This window comes from Aegilops tauschii, chromosome 1, assembly GCF_002575655.3.
Source record: "Aegilops tauschii subsp. strangulata cultivar AL8/78 chromosome 1, Aet v6.0, whole genome shotgun sequence".
NCBI classification, from domain to species: Eukaryota; Viridiplantae; Streptophyta; class Magnoliopsida; order Poales; family Poaceae; genus Aegilops; species Aegilops tauschii.
This window is the reverse complement of record NC_053035.3, coordinates 194,653,103-194,673,110: the sequence shown is the minus strand read 5'-3', so window position 1 is coordinate 194,673,110 and position 20,008 is coordinate 194,653,103.

Here is a 20,008-nt window from a genome sequence, read left to right as displayed (position 1 = left end):
ACACCCAATTCGCTCCGCCTTCTTTATCCAGCCCTCGAAGAAGATGGTTTTCTCAGTACCTTAATACGGGATATTTAGTTAAGCTGTGTTAAGGAGTCGAGTGCTTACCAAGGTATCCGGATGGTTGCAGCCAAGGTCGATGTCCGTTGTGGTATCCGGCCACTGCTTTCGTGTCCCAAAAAATAACTTCCACATTCCTCTGTGTGTCGTGCCGAAGAAGTGCTGAAGGGTCCATGATCCTTCTGGATTGAACTCCCACATGCGGAGAGGCCGTCGCTGGCACGGCAGGGCCCAGTGGACTAGAATTACTTGGAATACGTTCATGAGATCGGTGTCCTTCTCAAGGAGACCCCGGATGCGGCTCTCCAGTGTCTGCACTTTGTCAATTGATCCCCAGTCCAACCCCTTATTGATCCATGATGCGAGTTGTATTGGAGGGCCAGATTGGAACGCACGTGTAGCTGCCCACTTGGTACCACGAGGTTCAGTGATGTAAAACCACTCCCGCTGCCATACGTTGGAGGATTCCGTGAAAGAGCCTTTTAGCCAAGGAGCGTTGGTAAGCTTGCTCACCGTGGCACCACCACACTCCGCTTGCTTCCCCTCGATCACCTTCGGCTTCACATTAAAGGTCTTGAGCCATAATCCGAAGTGTGGGGGAATACGGAGAAAGGCCTCGCACATGACGATGAACGCCGAGATGAGAAGAAAAGAGTCTGGGGCTAGATCATGAAAATCTAGCCCATAATAGAACATGAGCCCACGGACAAAGGGATGTAGAGCGAACCCTAGCCCCCGGAGGAAGTGGGAGATGAATACGACCCTCTCGCCGGACCTGGGGTAGGGATAACCTTCCCTTTAGCAGGGAGCCTGTGGAGGATTTCTGAGGTCAGGTATCTTGCCGCTCGGTGCTTCGCAATATCCTCCTCTGTGACAAAAGAGGCCACCCACCGACCTTGAAGGCTGGGTCCAGACATGACTAGGAGGCTCGTAGAAATTAAAACCTGGGTGCTGGAACTCGAGGTTGGAAAGGTTGAGGAAGAGGCAGGCGTCTAGGAGAAAGACGGGTTTGTGCCCTTTATAAAGGCGGTGAATATCAAACGCCTCCTCATGGGCCTTAAAACTTGCCTATTCCCAAGGAATCATGTCGACGGGATGGTTGGATTACCCACGCCCGTATTGATGAGAATCCCGCAATAAGGGGACACGATCTCTGCTTTGACAAGACGTGCCAATGGAACCGCATCTCAAAACATGAGCGGCAGGCCAAAAAATGGTTCAAAACAATGACCGGGTGGTGACATGGCATCACGCTACAAAAAGTTGTTAGTAGATTGGACTCGTGAAATGTTATACTCTCTGCGGTTGTGTGTGGTACTTGTTTTGCAGAGCCGGACACGTTCTTTGTGTTCGAAGGCTGTTTTGGAGTATTCGGAGGAGGAACCCGCCTTGCAATGCCGAAGACAATCTGCGTGCCGGACACCTCGTCATTGATGCCTGGTTCATGGGCTACTGAGGGAATCCTGGACTAAGGGGTCCTCGGGCGTCCAGCCTGTTGGACATGGGCCGGGCTGATGGGTTGTGAAGATACAAGACCGAAGACTCTCACCCGTGTCCGGATAGGACTCTTCTTGGCGTGGATGGCAAGCTTGGCGTTCGGATATGATGATTCCTTTCTCTTTAACCGACTTTGTACAACCCTAGTCCCTTCTGGTGTCTATATAAACCGGAGGGTTTAGTCCCTAGAGACAATCATAATCATACATGCTAGACTTCTAGGGTTTTAGCCATTACGATCTCATTGTAGATCAACTCTTGTAATACTCATATTCATCAAGATCAATCAAGTAGGAAGTAGGGTATGAACTCCATAGAGAGGGCCCGAACTTGGGTAAACATCGTGTCCCCTGTCTCCTGTTACCATCGACCTTAGACGCATAGTTCGGGACCCCCTACCTGAGATCCGCCGGTTTTGACACCGACAGCATGCTCTCAGGATCACACGATTTTTTTAGTAAAGATGGCACAAGTTTTGATGCTCACACTTCCCAATCGGAGCATCTGACAAGAAGGATCATAGTTTCCAAAAGGAGATGCGGCACTTCGGACTCCAATCGTCAGTGACTACATCGTTCCGCCTCGAATTTTTTCACGGTAAACAATCACGTATATACCCTAGGTTTGATTTTCTGGCCCATTTCAGGTCTCGTTGCTATATTTAAGTCATTTTTTTGCATTTACCTTGCATTTAGTGTATATAATTAAATTCAAAACCGTTCTACAACTAAATCTGGTGTTAGTTAGCAAAGAAGGTGTACAAATCATTTGTGTGTCGCTTTGCGAGTTTTCATCCATTGTCCGAGAAACGGGGAGAAGTTTCAAACATTTCGGCCGCGAGGTGGGCCACCGGCGTAGGCCTAGTTGTTATTTTAATTACTGGGAATTCAGATGGAGTCCAGACATCATCAAAATTGGTGTGTGCCCGTGGCGTGCTCTCACGACCCCAGGGAAAAAATTGGTAAAGTTTGGCACAAGTTTTGATGATCGCTCCTTCCATACCAGAGCATCTCACATGAAGGACCATGGTTTCCAAAAGGAGACGTGTCAATTCAAACTCCAGTGGTCGGTGACTTCATTGTTTGGCATCATAAAAATTTCCACGGTACGCAATCACCATTATACCACGGGTTTGATTTTCTAACGCATTTCAGGTATCGTTTGTTATATTTAAGACATTTTTTGAATTTAACGTGCAATTTGTGGATATAAATAAAATCACAACAAGAATTGCATGTGTTGTCGAAAGGGATGAGGATCACCGTTCGATCAAGGAGAATCCAACAAGAACTGCATGTGTTGTCGAAAGGGACGAGGATCACCGTTCGATCAAGGAGAATCCAACGTGTGCAGACACACGATCCGTGGGGTTTGGGTTCTGGCCAATCAGAATGCACGACTCAGATCGCATGCGTGGAAGGGGGCATCGGCCACGGTTTAGTGAACACATAGCTTTCGCGAGTGAACCGTGTGCTATTTGAAAACATTTACATTAGCTAACAACATATTTTCGTTTGAATGAAAACATGAGTTCATCGTTTCGCCTCCAATTTTTTTCCACGGTAAGAAATCACGATTGTACCCTATGGTTCGATTTTCCGGTATATTTTACAGGCGACAGGCCTGGCTAGCAATCTCAAACTTTGGATATGCAAAAAAAAGAGATCTCGTTTGCTATATTTGAGTTATTTTTTGCACACACATATATACACACATATATACATACATATATATATACACACACATATATATATAGCCGCAACTACACGTGGGTGTTAGCAAGATCATTTGTGTGTCGCTTTGCTAGTTTTCATTCATTGTCCGAGAAACGGGAAAATACTTCAAACAGTTCGGCCGCAGGGTGCAGCTAGAGGCGTAGGCCTTGTTGGTATTTTAATTTCAGGAAATGCATATAGAGTCCGGAAAATAACAAAAATCATTGTGTCATTGTCGCGTGCTCTCACGATCGCATGGAAAATTTTTGGTAAAGTTTGGCACAAGTTTTGGTGCTCGCACCTTCCATACCAGAGCATCTCACAAGAAAGATGATAGAGGCGAGGGTCCCGATCTTTCGATGAGATGATAACTATCGATTTGGTGGAGTCGACTTTGACGATCCGACTACAAACGTGCACGACGTTGCGCCTTAGCAATCGCTAAACCAATCTCCAGGAGGTTACCGACGATGCCAGAAGCACGATCAGCCTGACCACGAAGGTCTATTCCTGCATGCAATCAAAGAACAAGCAAGAATATGACAATGCAATATGAATATTGCAAATATGTATGAAGTATTGATAATGGTGGGGATTCGAGAGCGGTCTTGGTCTGGTCGTTGGACACAAACGAAGTACACGAAGTTGCAATGGCTAACTTTTAACTAAACAAATCCCCGGAGAAAAGCAACTAGATGGATCAACTTATATAGGATCAAGGGGTGGCGGCCAAGGAGGCGGGAGGACGTCCCAAGGCATCCTAAAACCAACCCTAGGTCATACAAGGCCCATGGGCCCAAGTGGAGGTGATGCAACACCTTTGGACTTGTAGTTTGACTCAGATTCTGCTGCGATGTCAGATTGTTTCGTCAATTTCTCCATGCCCCGGACGAATTTGAAGTTGAATCCAATTGGTTTGGAAAGAACACGAAATCTACTTTCAAACAAAAAAATAATCACCCAATTCGGAGTCCGTATGAAAGAGTTATTGGTGTTTTGAGTCAGGTATGTCTGTGCAGTCCGAATCTGAATCCAGAACGTGAGAGACTTGGAATCTATCTTCTCTTGGTGTAACGCCCACGATGCGGCTATATCTCCCACGTGTCGAGGCACGACTTAGAGGCATAACCGCATTGTAGGTATTGTCGCAAAAAGGGTCATCTTCACACAATCCCATGTAATGAACAAGAATGGGATAATGAGAGTTGGCTTACAATCGCCACTTCACACAATACATAATAAATTCATACATCATCCAAAGTTCACACATAGACCGACTATGGTCAAAGCCAAATGAAAAAAAGATAACCCCAAATGCTAGATCCCCGATCGTCCCAACTGGGCACCCCTACTGATCATCAGGAAAAGAAACATAGTAACGACCACGTTCCTCGTCGAACTCCCACTTGAGCTCGGTTGCGTCATCTGCACTGGAATCGTCGGCACCTGCAACTGTTTTGGTAGAATTTGTGAGTCACGAGGACTCAGCAATCTCACACCCGCGAGATCAAGACTATTTAAGCTTATAGGAAAGGATGGTGGAATGAGGTGGAGCTGCAGCAAGCACTAAGCATATATGGTGACTAACATACGCAAATGAGAGCGAGAAGAGAAGCAACGCAACGGTCGCGAAGCTAGAAATGATCAAGAAGTGATCCTGAAACTACTTACGTTCATGCATAACTCAAACCGTGTTCACTTCCCGGACTCCGCCGAGAAGAGACCATCATGGCTACACATACGGTTGATGTATTTTAATTAAGTCAAGTGACAAGTTCTCTACAACCGGACATTAACAAATTCCCATCTGCCTCATAACCGCGGGCACGGCTTTCGAAAGATAATACCCTGCAGGGGTGTCCCAACTTAGCCCATCATAAGTTCTCACGGTCAACGAAGGATAAACCTTCTCCCGGGAAGACCCGATCAGTCTCGGAATCCCGGTTTACAAGACATTTCGACAATGGTAAAACAAGACCAGCAAAGCCGCCCGAATGTGCCGACAAACCCCGATAGGAGCTGCACATATCTCGTTCTCAGGGCACACCGGATAAGCGAAGCGTACAGGTACCAACCTAACCCAAGTTGCCAAGGGACGGTCCCGCACGGTGCTCTAGTTTGGACCAGCACTCAGAGGAACACTGGCCCGGGGGTTTAAGTAAAGATGACCCTCGGGCTCGCGAAAACCCAAGGGAAAAAGGCTTAGGTGGCAAATGGTAAAACCAAGGTTGGGCCTTGCTGGAGGAGTTTTATTCAAGGCGAACTGTCAAGGGGGTCCCATAAATCACCCAACCGCGTAAGGAACGCAAACTCAAGGAACATAATACCGGTATGACGGCAACTAGGGCGGCAAGAGTGGAACAAAACACCAGGCATAAGGCCGAGCCTTCCACCCTTTACCAAATATATAGATGCATTAATTAAATAAGAGATATTGTGATATTCCAAAATATCCATGTTCCAACATGGAACCAACTTCAACTTCACCTGCAACAAGCAACGCTATAAGAAGGGCTGAGCAAAAGCGGTAACTTAGCCAAACAACGGTTTGCTAGGAAAGGATGGTTAGAGGCTTGACATGGCAATATGGGAGGCATGAGATAGCAAGTGGTAGGTAGCGCAGCATGGCAATAGAACGAACAACTAGCAAAGCAAAGATAGAAGTGATTTCGAGGGTATGGTCATCTTGCCTGCAAGGTTCTCAGAGTTGTCGAAAGCTTGATCCTCGTAAGCGTACTCAACAGGTTCCTCATTCACGAACTCGTCTCCCGACTCTACCCACATCAAGACACAAGCAATGGAACCATAATCAATCACGGGAAATGCACAAGCAACATGATGCAATACATGCATGATATGCGAGATGTGATATGCGATGCATATGCGTGCTCCGGAAGAAAAAGGATGAACCATGCAGCAACTTGGCAAACCAAGTATGCCATTGGAAAGATGAGATGATTTCGGTCGAAATCGATATAAAGATCACCGGAAACGGATGCACGGTTTGCAAATGGCGAGCATAACAAGAATGACACGATTCTGCGATTAACAGCATGATAGCACTTAGAATACATCAAGTAACTATGCTACAGCACCCCAACATAGCAACAAAGCATATTACAGTAAGCTACCGGAGATGCTTGACAAAAGATGAACACTGAGCTACGGCTAGATCACAAAATAACAGGTTCAAACAAGCATGGCAAAAGTGCAAAAGATATCAGGTTCACAGACTTGGAGAAAATACTGGACATGGCTGAAACAGCATCAGGTAGCAATGTTTAGAGCAAGTAATCAACATGCTACAGGAACTTAACATAGCAAAACAAGGGATGGCATGAATCTAGTAAATGCATAGAACAAAAGTCCCTTACTGACCATGAGCCAAAAAGGATCAGAAGATATGATGGCACCCATGTAAACATAACAAGTTTCGTTAATAGGTTTCGGACTTGGCAGAAAACAGAACATGGCATTAACAGATATTATGAGGGCATCTTTGTGAGCTTGATTCACTCATCGCAAGGCAACGCATGACAAAACAAGCATAGCTACAGCAAGATGGCATGTTTATGAAGCTAACCATGGCAAGATCAACTTCATATCATGTATAGAAAAACTACAAAAACCTTGGCAAAATTGAATATCATGTTAACAATCTGCCAGGGATATTTTATAGCAAAAGTAGAGCAAGATTAAGACATACTAGGACACTCAATAATTGCAAACAGGGGCATGGATGGATAGAGCACAACTATATCTACAAAACATCCTTACTGAACATGCCCAAAAGAAGCATAGCTCTCACTGTAGACACATGCATACATGGCAAAAAAATAACAGCAGTAACAGACTTGGCAAAAATCCCAAGTCCCTGGAAACAGAAATATCACGAAGCCTAGTTTGCATGCTTGTGCTAGTCACCACATAGATCACAAAAATTCATAGCATACACCTCTGTAAATATGGCATGATATAGATCAAAACACCTGTAGAGCTCATGCCCATAAGATGCACACATCAATTGCAACAAAAATAACAAATCACCAGTTCTGATAAATAACAGCAGTAAACATCATATAGCACTCTTGCACCAGAGATTTGGGCATCAAGATGAACTAAGACGAGCATGGAACAATGTAACAAAATGAAGAGCATCTCGAGTCGAACATTTCAATATATCATGCATGCAAAACGGAGCAGTATGTAATGAGATATGATTCGATGGACAGAGCAATATATCGTGAGAACTTCATGACTTGGCAGAAAACGAGGGGATTTCGGGGTCAACTTCCAGATCCAGATCTGGCGCGTCCTTCGAGGTTCACCGGGGCGGCTCGCCGGAGTTCGTCGCGGGTGGCCAGAGAAGAGGCGGCGAAGGGCGGCGAGGCGGACGCGCGGGCTCAGGGTCGCCGCGCCGGCGGGGTGGAGCTCGGGCGCGGGAGGCGCGCTCGGGCGCGGAGGAGCGGCGGCGGTCGGCGGGCGTGGGCGGCCGCGGGCCGGTGTGGTCGAGGCGGCGGCGCGGGTCGCCGGCGGAGTCTTGGGCGGAGCCGAGGGAGTAGGCGGCGTGGGGCGCGGGCGGCCGCGGGTGCGGGGACGCGGGCCGCGGGGGCCGGCGGACGGGCCCGGTGGGACGGCGCGGTGCTGACGTGCCGGCCTCTCACTGGAGCGGGGCGGCGGCGGGTTTCGTCCGGCGGCGCACGGACATGTTCGCCGGGCGAGAGGCAGGAGAAGGCTAGGGTTTGGACGCAAATTTCGGAGGGGGAGGTGCTTATATAGGCATAGGGAGCTAGGAGACTCCAAATGGAGTGCGGTTTTCGCCCACACGATCATGATCGAACGACCGAGAGCATGGAGGTGACTTAGATGGGTTATAGGGCTGTTTGGAGGGGTTTTTGCTGCAACACACAAAAGGCCTTTGCGGTTACCCGGTTAACCGTAGGAGCATCAAACGACCCCCAAATGGAACGAAACTTGACAGGTGGTCTACCGGTGGTGTATCAAGGCCACTTGACAAAACTCGGTCCATTCCAAGAACGTTTAACACCCGCTCACGAAAAAGGAACAAGAGGGGTGCGCCGGTGCACGTGGGAGTGTCGGATTGCAAAACGGACAACGGGGAAAATGCTCGGATGCATGAGACGAACACGTATGCAAATGAGATGCACATGATGACATGATATGAGATGCATGACATGAACAAAATGCAAAACGAAAGACAAAACCCAACCAAGGAGGGAATATCATAACACATAGCCGAAAATGGCAAGAGTTGGAGTTACAAATATGGAAAGTTACATCCGGGGTGTTACACTTGGCCCAAAAGTGACGTGAGAGGACTTTTTGAACATCACATAAACTTCTCTTTTTCCCTTATCTTCATATGTGGATTGTACTAATGTCCCATACACCTGCAATTAGGCATGGCACAAAATTTTGTGAAGTATTTTTGTCCTGGATGACATAAATAAATTATTGCATAGTTTGCATTAGAAGTCACCTCACAAATATACATGTATGCAATATTTTTGGTCGTATCCAAGGTAGTCATGTCCTCATCATCCTCCCCTTCTTGAAAACAAAGCCATCCTCGGCGTTGCTTAATCTGAAATGTGGCTAACAAAAGAGACACGGTGTACATGTTGTATATGTATATGTCATCCATTTTTACTTCCCTTGATTTTTGCACATATGACACATGTATACATGATAACTTTCATAGTTCATAAAATATAAAGCCAAAATATTATCGCAGGAAGTAGAAGACATGAAAATATTGCAACTCAGTTTGCACATATAAGTGAAGCTCTTATTCATATCAAAAGATTGACAATATTCAGCATTAAACCACCCCAACATTGGTGAATAAACCTTACATGCATCAAATTTACATGCTACAATATGCTTAAATAAGAAAACATGCAATAAGTCATTTGACACAGAATGATCACCAAGATTAGAGGTCATATCAAAATGATTAAACATTGGCACAATTATTTTAAAATGTATTTGATCCAAATCTGATTTATTTCCTGATTCACATAGTTCTTTGACATCAACAGTTAATTCAATGGGCGCACTCAAAATTGTTGGTATTTCAGTTGTTTGATCACATGATGCATTCATGACAGTAACATGATTCTCTAAAATAGGTGGCGTGCTCAAATCAACAGGTAAGTCAACACATGATGTATTTAAGTTAATTAGGCATGCATCATTCTCATGTGAAGTTATATAATCAATACCTTTACTGTTACCTTGTCGCAAAGACATAGCTGATGTAGGTATGGACAATGACAATGTACCATACACTTGAGATGATGTCGCACTCACAATCTGAGATGTGGCTCCTCTAGTAGGTGCAACGGTGGAGGAATCAACCTATGGTAGTGAGCATGAATTGGAATAGTAGTTGTTGTAGTCACCCAATGCATCCTCCTGTAACTGTCTCTCAAAGGTACAAGCACGAACATACATACCAGTAATGCAAAGAGGAATATACTGAAATCTTGCCTGAATATCATGGTTCAGACCACCAAAAAATCTATTCATTGTATCATCCTCAGATTCTTCTACGACACAATGATGCATATAAGATTTGAACTCTTGATAGTAAGCATGAACAGTGTTGTTGCCTTGTTTAAATTGTTCAAATTTGCGAAGCAATTCAAGACGATAGTAAGGAGGAAAAATTGTTGTCTCATTACATCTTTCAAATCTTTCCAAGTTGTGGGTTGGTTATCAATGTTTTTCTTACAATGCACACTCCACCAAACAGAAGCAAAACCAGTAAATGCTCTTGTGGCAGCTCGTACTCGCTCAAGTTGAGAAAAGTCATGGTGATTAAAAACTTGTTCTACTTCGAGCTCCCAAGCTAGATAAATAGGATGATTAAATCTACCCTCAAATGACGGTAAAGAGATAACCTGACCATGTGATTATGTGTGTTGTCCCAACTCTCGTGATGGTGAAGATGTGTCCGTCGTCCAAGAACTTCTATCTCCGGAACCTGTCATGATTAGTGAAACAAGAAACAAAATTCGAGAATAATGTTCCTATGAACTACTAGCATGTGGTTGTAAAGTGCTCACAGTAAAGCAAATATCAATATCTTACAAGTTCTTACCATGCAGCATGTGGTGACAGGCAACCAGCGGTGTCAAATAACTCCAAAGATTGTGTAAAGTGATTGCCAGGGGAACGTACGTATACACGATGTAGAAATATGTGGAGCTGGGTTGGCTATATATGGTAGCAAAATTTTAGCAATAATCAATTCAAAGATGCAATGTTGAATAAACGCTCAACGACGGTAATGTGCTGGTCCTAGGCTAGATCGGACAAGAGACACGAGCCTAGAACACTAATGAGGTCACGGCGTAGCACAACTAGCATCAATGATGGATACTAAGTAGCTCTGAACAGCAAGATATAAGTGAAGATCACAACGGCAGTAAAGATAATGATGAAAAACAACTACCAAGCAAGATATACAACAACTCTCTCTCCAACTTACCTCTTGAAAAGTTTGAGCCACTTTTCTGATATTTTGTTTCAAAGAATGCTACTAACTCAAGCTTTCCAATGCAAAAAGAATCACTCAATTCCGAATTGATATGAGGAGTCAAAGAATTCTAAAACTGGCCTGAAAAACTGGAACAAAATGTATGCGCAAATTTCAGAGGGAAAAAAGACCTGTTTAGAAGCCGATTTTGACACGCCAAATATTGAACTAGCTTTTGCAACTATTCAGATGCGTCTCGTCGCTAGCTTTAATTTGAGTACTTCTGGAGCCAAAATGGACTTCGTATGAAAAAGATATGCCTGTTTTACTGAACAGTACGCAAAACAGATTCCAATCCGAATTCAGGTACGAGATTGATTCTAGATAGATCCGGAAAAAAATTCTTCTCTTTTTTTCTCTCACTTTTTTTTCTTTTTCTTTCTCTCCTTTTTTTCTATGACTTTTTTTAACTTTTGTTCTCTTCTTTTTTTTTCTCTCTGCCTTTTTTTCTCTCCCTCTTTCCAAGACAAACTAGATAAGATGCAGATTGGATCAAGCGAAGATGTGAACGACCTCAACTATGATTGTGACAATGAACTATGAAAAGAAAATTGCAAAGGCTCAGATTGGCTAGGACAAAGAATTAATAGATCTAACTTTTTTTTGTGGCTTTTTCTCTGTCAATAGGTAAGAAAATAAATCTAATCTAGGGATAACTGGAAATTCTCACCGAGCAACCTGAAAACTGATACCACTTGATAGAGGCGAGGGTCCCGATTGTCGGCGTTCTGGGAACGGGGGTCCCCAGACTTGCCTGCCTGTGGCCCACAGCGTGGCTCCAACAGTGGCCTGGTACGGCCCATCTTCACCAGCAAACACTCAAGACCCTCGCGAGGGGCCAAGCCTCGCGAGGCGGACGACACAAGACCTTCTCAGGGGCAGCCTCCCTAGGCTGGCTTGCGAGGAGCGGAGAGATCAAGGCAAGGGGCACCTCGTTAGGTTCCCGTGACGTGAGCCATGACGACCAAGGCCAGGCAGGCGCCAGGCGGGCGCCAGCGGGCGCAGAGTACCCGCTGCCTCTTTGGTGCTAAAGAGGCAAGCGCAGGAGAGGAGTCCCGAGGCATCAGGCAAAGGTTTCCATATCGGTGCAATGAGACCAAGACCAGCAGGACGGCAGGATAGAGGTCATCGCGGAACCCACGACGACGTTACCACCAGAGTCTTTGGCAGGCGAAGACCACCTTTTGTCAGGATAGCTTGTACTATCTGCCCCCCTTCAAATTGGCCGTTGTGGGATCCCTTCCCGCCTAACATTTGGGGAGAGGACCCGGGCCTCTATAAATAGGACTAGCCACCACCTTAGTGGGGGGAGAGATTTGGACCACCATAAAACACACAAGCTCACCGAGCACAAGAACACCTCTCCTCAGGAGGTTGTTCTTCCCTTGTACTTGTTCTTCCCCAGCCTACAAGGCAATCCACCACACCACACTTGAGTAGGGTATTACACCACATCGGTGGCCCGAACCAGTATAAACTCTTGTGTCCCCTGTTCTTCGAGTTCGACGTGCTGAGCTTTGAGATCATGGCGAGTGAGTGAGCTGGGGGAGGGAGAGATCTTCGTGCGCACCCCGGTGTTCGAACCTTAAGGGTTTTGCCGGAACCCGAAATCCGACATTTGGCACGCCAGGTAGGGGGTGCGTAGAGGTTCGTCTCTCCTCCGACACCATATCTTTGTGCGGTCCCCACGGCCGGCATCGTTCCTCCAACTGGGCCAACGGACGACCGGGACGGTGCCAGGGGGCTCAGAGCTTTTACCCCCGCCTTGCAGCAGGTGCAGTGGCCGCCCAAGTTCAAGCCGGAGATGCCGTCGCGCTACGACGGTGCGGCGGATCCGTCGACCTTCCTGCTGGCGTACGAGGAGGCCGTTCTAGAAGTTGGAGGCGACGGCAAGGTCATGGCTAGCTGGTTCCCCATGGCCCTCGCGGGCGCGCCGCGCGCCTATCTGCTCAACCTGCCATGGGAAGAGCTGCGCGGCCTCTTCATCGCACACTTCGCGGCACCGGCGCCTGTCGCCGTGTCGGTGTACAAAAAGAGGGGCACACCTTTGTACCCCTTTACCTGTGCACGGGTAGTCGGAGCCGCGCCCACGGCTACACCAAGCAGAACAGGGGAGGTGAGCCAATGTAAGACCGAAGCCCAAGACAATCAAAGCAATGCCAAGGCCAAGACAACAAAGAGCAGAGGGACAAAGCAGGTTCCCCCGGCAAGACCCTTGCCGGGCAGCCTCAGTGGCCCCGGCAAGATCCTTGCCGGGACAGCTCGCCCCTTGAGCCCACGGTCCCCAACGCCATCATCGACGTGGGGCCAGGGCTCGGGAAGACATCTCTGTGGTGGCATGCAGATCTTTGTGAAGACATATTCAAGATCAGACGTGGATTAGAAGACAACGATCCCCGGCAAGATCCTTGCCGAGGAAGGCCACCAGACCCCCGGCAAGATCCTTGCCGGGGACGACAACGCGCCATGGCAAGACCCTTGCCGGGCCACCCGGCGAGGCCCTCGCCAAGGACACCAGCGGGGCCACCGCCAGGCCCGCGCCAACCAAGCTTCCACCACTGTTCACATGCAGCTGCCAGCCCAACCAGCTGGGCGGGCACCTGCGTGGCAACATGCAACTCCCAGGCCAACTCATCGAGCGCCTGCGTGGCGGCATGCAGATCTTCGTGAAGACTCCGCCACTGCGCCACCTCAGCTGCCTGCCTCCCTACATGGCACCACGCACCTCACTGGCCAGGGCGCGTGTCAAGGCGAGGAGGAGTGGCGACGGACGGGACGGGCCTCGCCCCCGTCCCCAATAAAGCAAGGGGACACCTAAGCTACGCATTAAATGCGTCTTGTCCTGTAATACGAGCGATAAGCTCAGGACACTATACGCCTTTCCACCTCCTGTGTGTCACTGTGGGAGCCCCTTTCAACTATAAAAGGAGGCCCATGGCATACTGGAGAAGGATTCGGCTCTTTCGAACCACGCACTGACCACAGCTAGTTCGAGAGCTCAAGAACTCTCAGAAATACACCCACCAAAGCAGGACTAGGGTTTCACGCATCCTCGCGGCCCGAACCTGGGTAAACGATCCTTGTGCTGTCTACTAGCCCTGCTCTCCTTGCAAACCTGCGCCCCGGCAACCGTACTAGGGATTCTTGCGATCCCATAGGTGTCGTTCCACACCGACATCTTTGGTGCGCCAGGTAGGGGGTGCAATTGTGAGAATCTGGTCTGGTAGTTAGCCTAGCAGTTCTTCGTCGCCATGGCTCCTAAGAAGAAGACAACCACGGCGATCGGCTCGTTGGGAGCCGAACGGCCCGTGCCGGTGTGGACGAGCAGCGGACCGGTCGCAGACAGGACCCGGGCCACGGCTCACGAGCACCAGCATCGCCCAGGCAGTCGGAACCCGGCGAGCGGCGTCATTCGCGCGCCAGACGACCAGCTACACGTCACCGGATCCAAAGACGGAGCTGGGCCCCCCGCAGGCGGCGCGGGGCCCTCCGGGAGTGTTGCTGTGCCACCCCTGGGCGGCGCAGCGACCTCTACGACGCCCACACCGGCGACCACCGCGCGCTCTTCCCATCGTGTGCGCGTCGAGCAGCGTCACCACGTCGGTGACCCTAGGCACTGCCGTGGGAAGAGCCATGTGCGTCATCCGCAAGATGAAGGGGTTCAGCACGCTCGCCGAACCGCTGGCGAAAATGGCACGAGGCCGCTGGGTCATAACGGAGCTCCTTCTGACGTAGTTAGAAGTCGAAGCGCGCCGCGATCCACGCAGCTATCACCGCCGCCCACGCCAGCGGAAGCTTTGGCGCGCGCGCAGCTGCTCCTCGACTTCCCTCCTGCTGCGGAGAAGCTCGACGAGTGGAGGGCCACCATCCGAAGCCTCGTCGCCATCGCAAACAAAGACGATACGCGACCGGCGGGGCCCTCGGGTCGGCGCTCCACCGAGCCACCACATGCTGGCGCTGGGAGGACCGGGGGAGCTGCGACCACGGTGCACTCTCCTCCTCCTCCTCGCCAGTCGCCGCGGGCGTCGGCCCGTTGTGATGACGCTTGTGATAACATCTCCATAGCGTCGTTCGACCCGCAGACCCTCCGCGACCAGCGCCAGGTCCTTCGGGAACGAGCTCACGAAGACGCTCGAACCACCGTCGAGCGCCGGCGCGAAACGCGCCGCCAGTCGGACAAGCGGGCGGGACCCACTATGGACCACCCGGCACCGGGGGGCTCCGGCGGCCTACCTTACGAGGTGGGCTGCCCGGCCTTTACCCGTGAGCTGCGGCAGTTCCAGTGGCCGTCGCACCGCACGTTCAAACCCGACGGCGAGAAGTACACCGGCAAGACCCATCCGTCCGAGTTCCTCATCATCTACACCATCGCGATGCAGGCTGCTGGAGCTCGTGACGACAAGGTGCTTGCCAACTATTTCCCGCTGGCGCTGAAGCCGAATGTGATGTCTTGGTTGATGCACTTGCCGGCGGATTCCATTTCTTCCTGGTCGGATCTGTGCCATGAGTTCGTTGGCGCCTTCACGGGAGGCCACCAAGCTCATGGCCAGGCCAGTGATCTGCATATCATTCCCCAGAAGGAAGGGGAGACCCTGCGCAAGTACATCCAGAGATTCAGCCGGGTGCAGTACAACATCCCCGACGTTCATCCCGCCGCTGTGATTAGCGCGTTCCACCAGAACGTGCGCAATCGCAAGATGCGCGAAGAGCTGGCGATGACCAAAGTTAAGGATGTGGCCGAGCTCTACGTTCTGGTCAATAGGTGCGCCCGGGCTGAAGAGGGAAGGAAGTACCCCGGCGAAGACGCCGGCGTGGAAACCGACTCTACCGATGAAGACGCCGCTACCCCGACGAAGAAGGGCCGGCGTCGCAACAGGAAACTCAAAGGCAAGGCCGTGCTTGCCGTTGAGGGATCTGACGAGACCGGTGCCGGAAAGAAGGTCAAGACAGACGCCCCCAGCAAGGAGATTGCCGGGTGCGCCGCCTGCCAGGCCTTGGCGGCTACCGACAAGCCAGGAAGCTCCGGCAAGCAATACTGCAAGATCCACCACACCAAGGGCCACGACCTCCAGAACTGCCGGCAAGTCGAGCTGCTTGCTGAGAAGCAAAAGGCTGAGTACGAGAGGCGGGACAAGGAGAAGGACCAGGATGGTGCGGAGGGGTCCGACAAGAAGCGTGGCAGCCAAGGAGGCCACCCCGGCAAGGACAACCAGCAAGAGAGGCCCGCCCGGGGCCGCGACAAGAAACAAGAAGACTATGATCACGATGAGGACGACGAGTCAGGTGAGCAAGGGTTCCAGAAGGCTACGGAGGCCATGTGCGTCGATGGCGGCGCCTCGCTGCATACCTCTCCTCACCAGCTCAAGTAGTGGGCGCGTGAGATTACAGCAGCAAAGCCGTTGTTCGACGCTCAGAAGCCGCTGAAGTGGTCCAGCATGCCCCTCATCTTTGACGCCGAGGACCACCCTGACCGCACTACCGCGATCGGGTGTTTGCCATTGTTGGTCTCACCAACGATACGCAACCTCAGAGTGAACAAGATGTTGGTTGACGGCGGGGCCGACCTAAACCTGATCTTGCCTGTCGTGATCAAAAAGTTGCAAATCCCTGATGGAGACCTCGAGGAAACGGGCACGTTTCAAGGGGTAAATCAGGGGAGGAGCCAGCCGAAGGGAAAGGTCACACTGCCCGTGACGTTTGGAGGAGAGTTGAACTACAAGACGGAGAGGATCGTCTTCGACGTAGCCGAGATCCCCTTGCCCTACAACGGGATCCTCGGCCGCCCAGCACTAGCCAAGTTCATGGCGGCGTCACACTACGCCTACAACATGTTAAAGATGCCTGGGCCGTTGACCATCATCTCCGTCCCCTCCGACAAGAAGGACGCGCTGATCTGCGCCGACCAGCTCTACCGGGAAGCAGTTGCAGCGGCTGCCACCAAGGCACCTGCTCCTGCCGCTAAAGCCCTGGGAGGGAAGAAGAAGCCCGGCAAGACCTCTCGCACCCACTCCGGCAAGCGCACCTCCTCGGAGTGTTGTGCTACCGTCGAGGACGTGCCAGAGAGCTCTACCGACAAGAGCAAGAGACCCAGGGCCGAGCCGCCGCAGACCAAGAAGGTGCCCGTCAGGGAGGATGGCACGGGAGGGGCCTTCACCATAGGCTCCACCCTTGAAAGCAAATAGGAAGGCGCGCTCGTCACCTTCCTGCGGGAGAATGTCGACGTGTTTGCATGGCAAGCATCCGACATCCCCGGTGTTCCCAGGGAGGTGATTGAGCACCACCTAGCTGTCTGCCCTCACGCGTGGCCCGTCAAGCAGAAGGTCAGAAAGCAGGCTTTGGAGAGGCAGGAGTTCATCACAGAGGAGATCAGGAAGTTGGAAGCGGCAGGTTTGGTGAGAGGAGTGCTCCACCCGACGTGGTTGGCCAATCCGGTAGTGGTGCGCAAGGCGAATGGGAAGTGGAGACTGTGTATTGATTACACAGATATCAATAAGGCTTGCCCTAAGGACCCCTTCCCGTTGCCACGCATCAACCAGATTGTTGACTCCACGGCCGGGTGCGATCTGCTATCATTCCTCGATGCCTACTCAGGCTACCACCAGATCTTCATGACGAAAGAGGATGAAGAGAAGACAACATTCATCACCCCATGTGGTATGTATTGCTTTTTACGGATGCCTTTCGGGTTGAAGAGTGCTGGCTCAACGTTCGCAAGAGCGGTCCAAATTGGTTTTGAACCTCAGCTCCATAGAAATATGGAGGCCTACATGGATGACATAGCGGTCAAAACCAAGGACGGGCCAACTCTTGTCCAAGGTCTAGAAGAGACATTTGCTGACCTGCGCAAAATCAACCTCAAGCTGAACCCTGAGAAGTGTGTCTTCGGTGTTCCGTCCGGCAAGCTTCTCGGGTTCTTTGTGTCACAGCGCGGGATCGAGGCAAACCCAGACAAGATCAAGGCTATTGAGCAGATCGAGGCGCCCAAGCGGATCAAGGATGTGCGTCGGCTCACCGGCTGCGTTACCGCCATGAGCCGATTCATCTCCAAGTCCGCCGAGCGTGACCTTCCCTTCTTCAAAATCTTGAAGAAGGCAGGCCCAATAGAGTGGACCCCAGAAGACGAGGCAGCACTGCAGGATCTGAAGAAATACCTTTCCTCCACGCCAATATTGGTTGCGCCTACACCACAAGAGCCGTTGCTCCTGTATCTGGCGGCGACGAATCAAGTGGTCAGCGCCGCACTGGTGGTAGAGAGGGAGGTCGACGAGGAGGCAGCAATGGCGGCAGAATCAGCGGATGGCAAGCCAAAGACTCCCCCGGCAGGGCCTGGTGCCTACAAGGCGTGGCCCCCGGCAGAGTCTGGTGCCACCAAGGCAGTGCCCGCGCAATCGAGTGAGGTGGTGCCGAAGAAGAAGATCATGCAGCACCCGGTTTACTTCGTCAGCTCCCTCTTGCAGGGGGCTAGGTCGAGGTATTCCGGCGTGCAAAAATTGCTCTTCGGCCTCCTTATGGCCTCGAGGAAGCTGCATCACTAGTTCCAAGCCCACGAAATCACTGTCGTCACCCGCCTCCCGTTGCAACGGATACTGCATAACCCAGACGCAACCGGAAGGATTGTGGAATGGGCCTTGGAGCTATCAAGTTTCGGTTTAAAGTTTGAAAGTACCTCGACAATTCAGAGCAGAGTCTTGGCGGAGTTCATCGCAAAATGGACCTCGACGCCTGACGAAGAAATCCAGGAGACCACTCTCCCCAGCAAGGAAGCAGACCGCGACTGGGTCATGTACTTTGATGGGGCTTTCTCGCTGCAAGGCGCCGGTGCCGGTGTGCTGCTCGTCGCACCCACCGGAGAACACCTCAAGTACGTGATCCAGATGCACTTCCCCAGGGAGATGTCCACCAACAACACTGCTGAGTACGAGGGATTGCTTGCCGGTCTTAGGATCGCGGCAGACCTCGGGGTTAAGAAGCTCATCGTCAGGGGTGACTCGCAGCTCGTTGTCAGGTAGGTCAACAAGGATTATCAGAGCCCATTGATGGAAGCTTACGTGGATAAGGTGAGGAAGCTGGAGGAATGCTTTGACGGTATCCAGGCGGAGCACGTCCCCTGAGTGGAGAACGACATCGCCGATTACCTGTCAAAGCGTGCCGCATTCAAGCTACCTGTGGAACCAGGTACCTTTTTGCTCCGGTTAACTCAACCATCCGTCGAACCATCAGTGGGGCAGAACAAGCGGAGGAAATCAGGTCCTGGCAAGTACTTTCCTACCGAGCCCCCTGGGGCTGCCAGCAAGGGTGCTGCCGCGGACGCTGAACCTGCCCAAGAGCAACTGGCTCCGGCAGGGCATAAAGCCCTGGCCGTAGAGACAGCCGCTCCCATGGCGGAAGAGATGCCTTTGGTCCTTGCCGTCGAGCCCCAGGCTCCGGCATGGGCGCAGCATACCGTCCAATTCCTCCAAACAGGGGACCTTCCTGAGGAGCAGGAAGAAGCGAAGAAAGTAGCCCGTCGGTCCGCCCTCTACCAGTTTGTCGATGACCCCCTGTACCGGAGAAGGCCGAACGGTGTGAAACTCAAGTGCATCCCCCGGGAGGAAGGACTAGAGCTGTTGGCGGAGATACATGGAGGCATATGTGGCTCCCACATAGGGTCGAGGGCCCTTGTCGGGAAGGCGTTCCGGCAAGGTTTCTTCTGGCCCACCGCCCTCCAGGATGCAACAGCACTAGTAACCAAGTGTGAAGCATGCCAGTTCCATTCAAAGAAGCTTCATCAACCAGCTCAAGCCCTTCAAACAATCCCTCTCTCCTGGCCATTCTCGGTCTGGGGGCTCGATATACTGGGGCGCTTCCCCCGCGCTGTCGGGGGCTTTGAGTACTTGTACGTAGCAATCGACAAGTTCACGAAGTGGCCGGAGGTGGAAGCAGTGAGGAAGGTGACTGCTCAGTCAGCCGTCAAGTTCTTCAAAGGACTGGTCTGCCGTTTTGGTGTGCCAAACAGAGTCATCACCGACAACGGCACACAGTTCACAAGCCACACCTTCATGCAGTACATCCAAGACCTCGGCAGCAAGGTCTGTTTTGCTTCCGTGGCACATCCACGGAGCAACGGCCAAGCTGAGAGGGCAAACGCTGAAGTGTTACGGGGCCTGAGAACGAAGACCTTTGACAAGCTGCA